Consider the following 5,742-nt stretch of genomic DNA (forward strand, 5'->3'; position numbering starts at 1 on the left):
ATTTAATAGCAACACTAAGTCTGATTTATACAACATAGTTTACAATAATGCCAAACAAATTAATGTTTCAGTACTAGAGTACCAAAATAACAACAAAAAATAGATCGAATATTTGTTTAGATTTTCTATACAGTATAAAATTTAGAAAAAGAGGGACCAAAGATACCAAAGGGACAGTCAAACTCGTAAATCTAAAACAAACTGACAACGCCATGGCTAAAAATGAAAAAGACAAACAGAAAAACAATAGTACACATGCCACAGCATAGAAAACTAAAGAATAAACAACACAAACCCCACCAAAAAACTAGGGGTGATCTCAGGTGCTCCGGAAGGGTAAGCAGATTCTGCTCCATATGCGGCACCCGTCGAAGATATGGTATGACTAACAATTAGACAAATATCCACCAGGGCCCAAACAAGACGAAGAAGTTAATAAATACTATAGGTCACACTTTCATTCTTCAACAATGACCAAACCGCATATCGCATAGTAAGCTATAAAAGGACATGAAATTACATAAGCTAAACAATTCAAACGAGAGGACTAACGGCGAAATTTATGTACAAAACTGTAAACGAAAGTCAATATGATACAGTAACAAACAGCAACCGCTGAATAACAGGCTCCAGACTAAGGACTAACACTTTACAAAAAAAGAGGAGTTTAAACATATCTGCTAGCGCCAACTCCCTCCCCTAACCTGTGACACTGGTGTTATTGTACAACATAAGAACTAGCTATAAAAATCGGTTCAACATGGCTTAAATCATCAGATCAATAAAAAGCATACAAAAGCACAAGACACAAAATACCGACCTTAGAGTGCTCACAGTAACTGAAAGCTAGTCCAAGCTAATAATATGAGTATATCTAAAATATTAATCAGTAGAAAATCAGCCCCCATTTGGTTCAGTGTAAAGATGTCATTAACAGTCATAACAATTCTGACCTAGTGCAATGTCTAAATATAAATATCGACGTATTATATTACATATTAAAACTGTATATATTCAGGAATCTGATGATCAGTTGTTTGTTGATGTGGTTCATAATTGTTTCTCGTTTTTCTTTTTTTTATATAGATTAGACCGTGAATGGTTTTACACTCGTAATTTTTGGGGTCCTTTATAGCTTGCTGTTCGATGTGAGCCAAGGCTGCGTGTTGTAGACCGTACTGTGACTTATAATGGTTTACTTTACAAATTGTGACTTGGATGGAGAGTTTTCTCATTGGCACGCATGCTACATCTTTATCTATTACAAAATCAGTATTCATACCTATTAAACAAATTACAAAGCTGAAGTATAATTTAATTTAATAACAACGCGAACTATCAATCTATAATTCACTTCAATTTCTCAGCAAATGAAAATATCCTTATAATGAAAAAGGTTTGAATTCCATGTACTTTTCAATGCAAGTATATAATTTCAGACGCATATTCAAAGCACGTAAATTTTCGTGATACTTTAAAGTTTAAATAATCATATAAGGAAACCCAAAATAGTGTAGAGAAAATGAACGATGTAATAAATACGGTATTAAAGTGTCGTGATTTGATTTCGCTAAGCACATTTGATTGAGAAGTTACATAATAGATTGCGGATTACTTAACATGAAGAACTACGTGCTTATGAAGGACTCTTTTGGACGATGTTCAGGAGAACAAATTGCAATCGAATAGAAATTGTAATCAAAGGACCATTTAGTGACGTGTTATTTGACTATATATAAACCACTTTATTTAGATGATGTCTTTGTTGAGTTTGTTTATGTGTTGTAATACTTGTCATTAGGTCTTATTGTTGGGTGTTGTTTGTTATCGATTATTAATTGTCATTTCGTCTTTTTTTAGTCTTTAGTGAACTATATTTTTTTTCAAACGCTTTTTTTGTGTTTTGTGAACGTAGATGCTGGTTTTATTTATTTGTTGTTGTTTTTTCGCTTTGAACTTGCTGTCAGTAAATGCGACTACTCATATGTTTAGTAAGCTTTCCTATATTGTAAAGGTGTATACGAATACTGCCACATTAAGTCAGTTCATGTTAGATGTATTTCTGCTTTGTATCGAGCAGATGACTCAAGACTCAAGCCTTTTTTCAACTTACTTATTTATGTTTTTTTCTTTTGTCGTACTGCTTCACTTCTGTCCCAGGTACATAGGGTTTTGGGTTTGGAGTGTTGGCATGCCTTCTAACTGCTTTAACCCTGCAACATTATGTATGTGCCTGTCACAAATCAGGAGGCAGTAATGCAGTGATTTTCTCTTGTTGCTGTATATTATACTTATTTAACGTTCCTTTATTTTGTACATCAATCAGAGGACATCAGGGCGTTAGTTTTTGTGTTTGAAAATGTTTTACATTTTTTCATTACGATTTCTTTTACATCCGACTATGCAGTATGGATTTTACTTATTACCGAAATTGACCTGTATTCTTTGGTCTCTTGTGGAAAGTTGTCGCATTGACAATCGCACATCTTCTTAATTTTATAATATTTGTCATTTCATCTTTATGATGTATTTGTAATTTCGTCTTTCTGTCTTGTTTTCTGACTATTATTTGTTTTTTCGTCTTTTAATTGTGGTTAAGAACTACAATTTGCCTTTTCATTTTTCAAGTGTTTTGTGAACTATGATTTGTCATTCCGTCTTGATGTTGTGTTTTGTAAACTATTATTTTTCATTTCGTGTATCGGTTTGTTTTGTGAACTAAAATTTGTCATTTCGTCTTTTTTGTGAACTTTTATTTGCCATTTCGACTATTGTTGAGGTTTTGTGAACCGCTTTTGGCCATTACGTCTTCTGCTTTGTTTTGTGAATTTTGTTGGCCATTTCGTCTGTTTGTTGGGTTTTTTTACCATTGTTTACCATTTCGTCTTTTTGTTTTGTTAACTTTAATTTGTCGTTTCGTTTTTTTTGTGTATTTTTAACCATTATTTACCATTTCGTTCTTTTGTTGAGTTTTGTGAAATATAGTTTGCCATTTCGTCTTTTTGTTGCTTTTGTGAACTATTATTTGTCATTCGTTTTAATGTTGGTTTTTGTTTCTATTATAGACATTTAGTCTTTGTGTTTTGTTTTGTGAACTATAATTTGCCATTTTGTTATTTTGTTATTTTTTTTCACTATTATTTGTCATTTCGTCTTTCCGTTTGGACTTGGTAATGCTTTACCTTCTTTATTTAAACAATAATATGTGGTATGAATACAAATGAGACAACTCTCAATAGTAGACCAATTCACAAAGAAATTATCAACTGTATATCACTTTAGTTGACTATTTTGGGGTATTTATTTTTGAAATATCTAGTGCAGTTAGTTACCTCGTAAAGTTTTAAAAGAACCAGAAGCGAAAAGACTCTGAATTGATTATAAGAAGCAGCACATAGAAATACTTATTATCACAAAGATCAGTTAATTCTTTTACACGACGAAAAGAAACCATAGTTTCATTCAATATTAAAATAGCGTCTATTTATAATAAATTTCAAATCAAAAGATTTAACTTGATAACAAAATTTTGAAACATTTTATTTTGTTAGTATATACCTCTATGTACAAATCTTTTAACAATTATAAACCAAAAAATTACATCAACAATAAATAAACAAAAAACAAATACTAGTTGTCCATTAAAGATTTCTTCAAGGTACAATGTAGTTATATTTTTTTCTCCATTTTTAGTGACTTTTCTAGTAGAAACAAGCACTTGTTTATTTCTCACCTTTTTATAACATTTTAAGAAAATTTTATAATGCTTTGTCTTTTAGATAAAAGGGTGGTATATCAAATGAATTCAGTCAGTAGTTTTATTTTCAACAGTTTAATCTTGTGTTATCTTTTAACATGGAAAATACATCAAACGCCTGCATATTAAGGTGGTAGACCTAGGTTAAGGGAATAAATCTTAAAATCATCAGTACGTTTGTGTCAGCCATTTAAAATACGTTCTAAGCTTCTAGGATACATAGATTATTTTCAATCTGTTTCAGGTAAATGCTTAAAATACATTAATTAAACTTGCCTATAACAAACGTATCACTGAATTAAAGAGTTATCTCCCTGGACCAAGGTCTACCCCCTTAAGGAAAATTTAACACATCATACAGGTCAAAATATCTCTTCGTTCTTACGCTTTGCATTCATTGTAAAGAATTGAAAAATGATCGTTGTATTTGTATCATAAACAGACAAAAAATCAAATCGAAATATCTCAAAATGTTGATTGTTATTTTTTTTTTTATATATCTATTGTTCATATTAATGGAAAATTCAAAGAGTGGTCTCTTTTATGTCTAACATGTCTGGCTTAACAACTTGTGTGAAATGATATTAGACCAGGCAACCAAAACATAGAAATTAAGAATTTAAGATAGTTACTTCCAGATCTAATTAATCGTAAAATACATATTTCTTAGTTCGATTATATCACTAAAACGAAATCTTTAAAGAAAAGGAAAAGATTTTTAGAGCCACAATGTCTAATATTTCCAAAATTTATAAGTTCACATATTTTTCCTATAATAAAAAAAGATGAATATTTAATTTAAAAAATCATCACCGATACCATACATTTAAGTACGAAAGACAGTTGTTTGGTCTTCATAACACTTTCATAAGAAACTGAATGAAAACAAAACAGATGAGCGCCAAATCAATTACAAAGAAACAGTCCTCTACTTTGAACAGACTGTTTGTCTCTGATAAAGATTGTAAAAAATAAGACTTAAAAAATTAGTGGTTTCACAATGCTCATAAAAACTGTCGTTCATGACCAACTTATCTCATAATTCATTAATCAGTAGTAATTCAATGCGATAAAAACTTGTGTCTACATTTATACTTCCTCAGACTTTTCATCACTACTTTTGATATCTTTGTCGTACGCTAATTGGTCTATCTTGTTACCACTGTCAAATAAAAGCTGTTCTACCAGTTTTCATATCTGTTACAATCTGTTACAATATTTAGGATTGATTTTAAAACTTTTTTCAAATTCAATTTCATATTTGAAATTGCGCATGCTTTCCACTGTTTTATACAATAAAGTATATATATATATATATATACTATAATTTTTCATGTGACCTTCATTCCCAACTGGTAGATATAAAATATTGTCAATTTTCATTTAAGGTTTTCTGTGTGTTCATTTAGTTTTGTTAAAAGATTTTCAATTTATTATTTTTCAGCTCATCAATTTCTTTTTCAAGCTCATATTATCCATGCCGTAAGTCTATCCCTTTTAACTCGTGGTAGGTTCGTAAGATTATACAAAATCATCCCATTTGCTTACCACTGACACACCATTTTAAACTGATTAAGAACATCTTGCAAGTTCAAGCTCCATCCAATCTTGGCGGTTATTTTAGTTTTTCTTGAGTTGATGAACTACTAACTCATATCAGTGGTATACAAAGTGAAAAGTAAAAAAATACTGAACTGTGAGAAGAATGCTAAACAAAAAGTCAACTTTCATATAGCAAAATCAAATAATTACCCAGCTACGTAAACTTCAGTACATGAGTTACTCTACATTGAAGGCATTTTGTTGTTTCATTTTGTCATATCAAATTTTACTTAAGAGTCACTTGTTGAGAAATTGCCATAACAGTTTTTGAAATGAATGCCTTTTTAGTTATTTATTTCCCACATCTACCATTTTCTCTTAAATAGAGCGTAATAATGGTCAGGCTAGATGGTAATTTATTTGTTATCTGCACATCTTGGTTT

The sequence above is a fragment of the Mytilus trossulus genome, chromosome 4 (genome assembly GCF_036588685.1).
Source record: "Mytilus trossulus isolate FHL-02 chromosome 4, PNRI_Mtr1.1.1.hap1, whole genome shotgun sequence".
In the NCBI taxonomy this organism is placed as follows: domain Eukaryota; kingdom Metazoa; phylum Mollusca; class Bivalvia; order Mytilida; family Mytilidae; genus Mytilus; species Mytilus trossulus.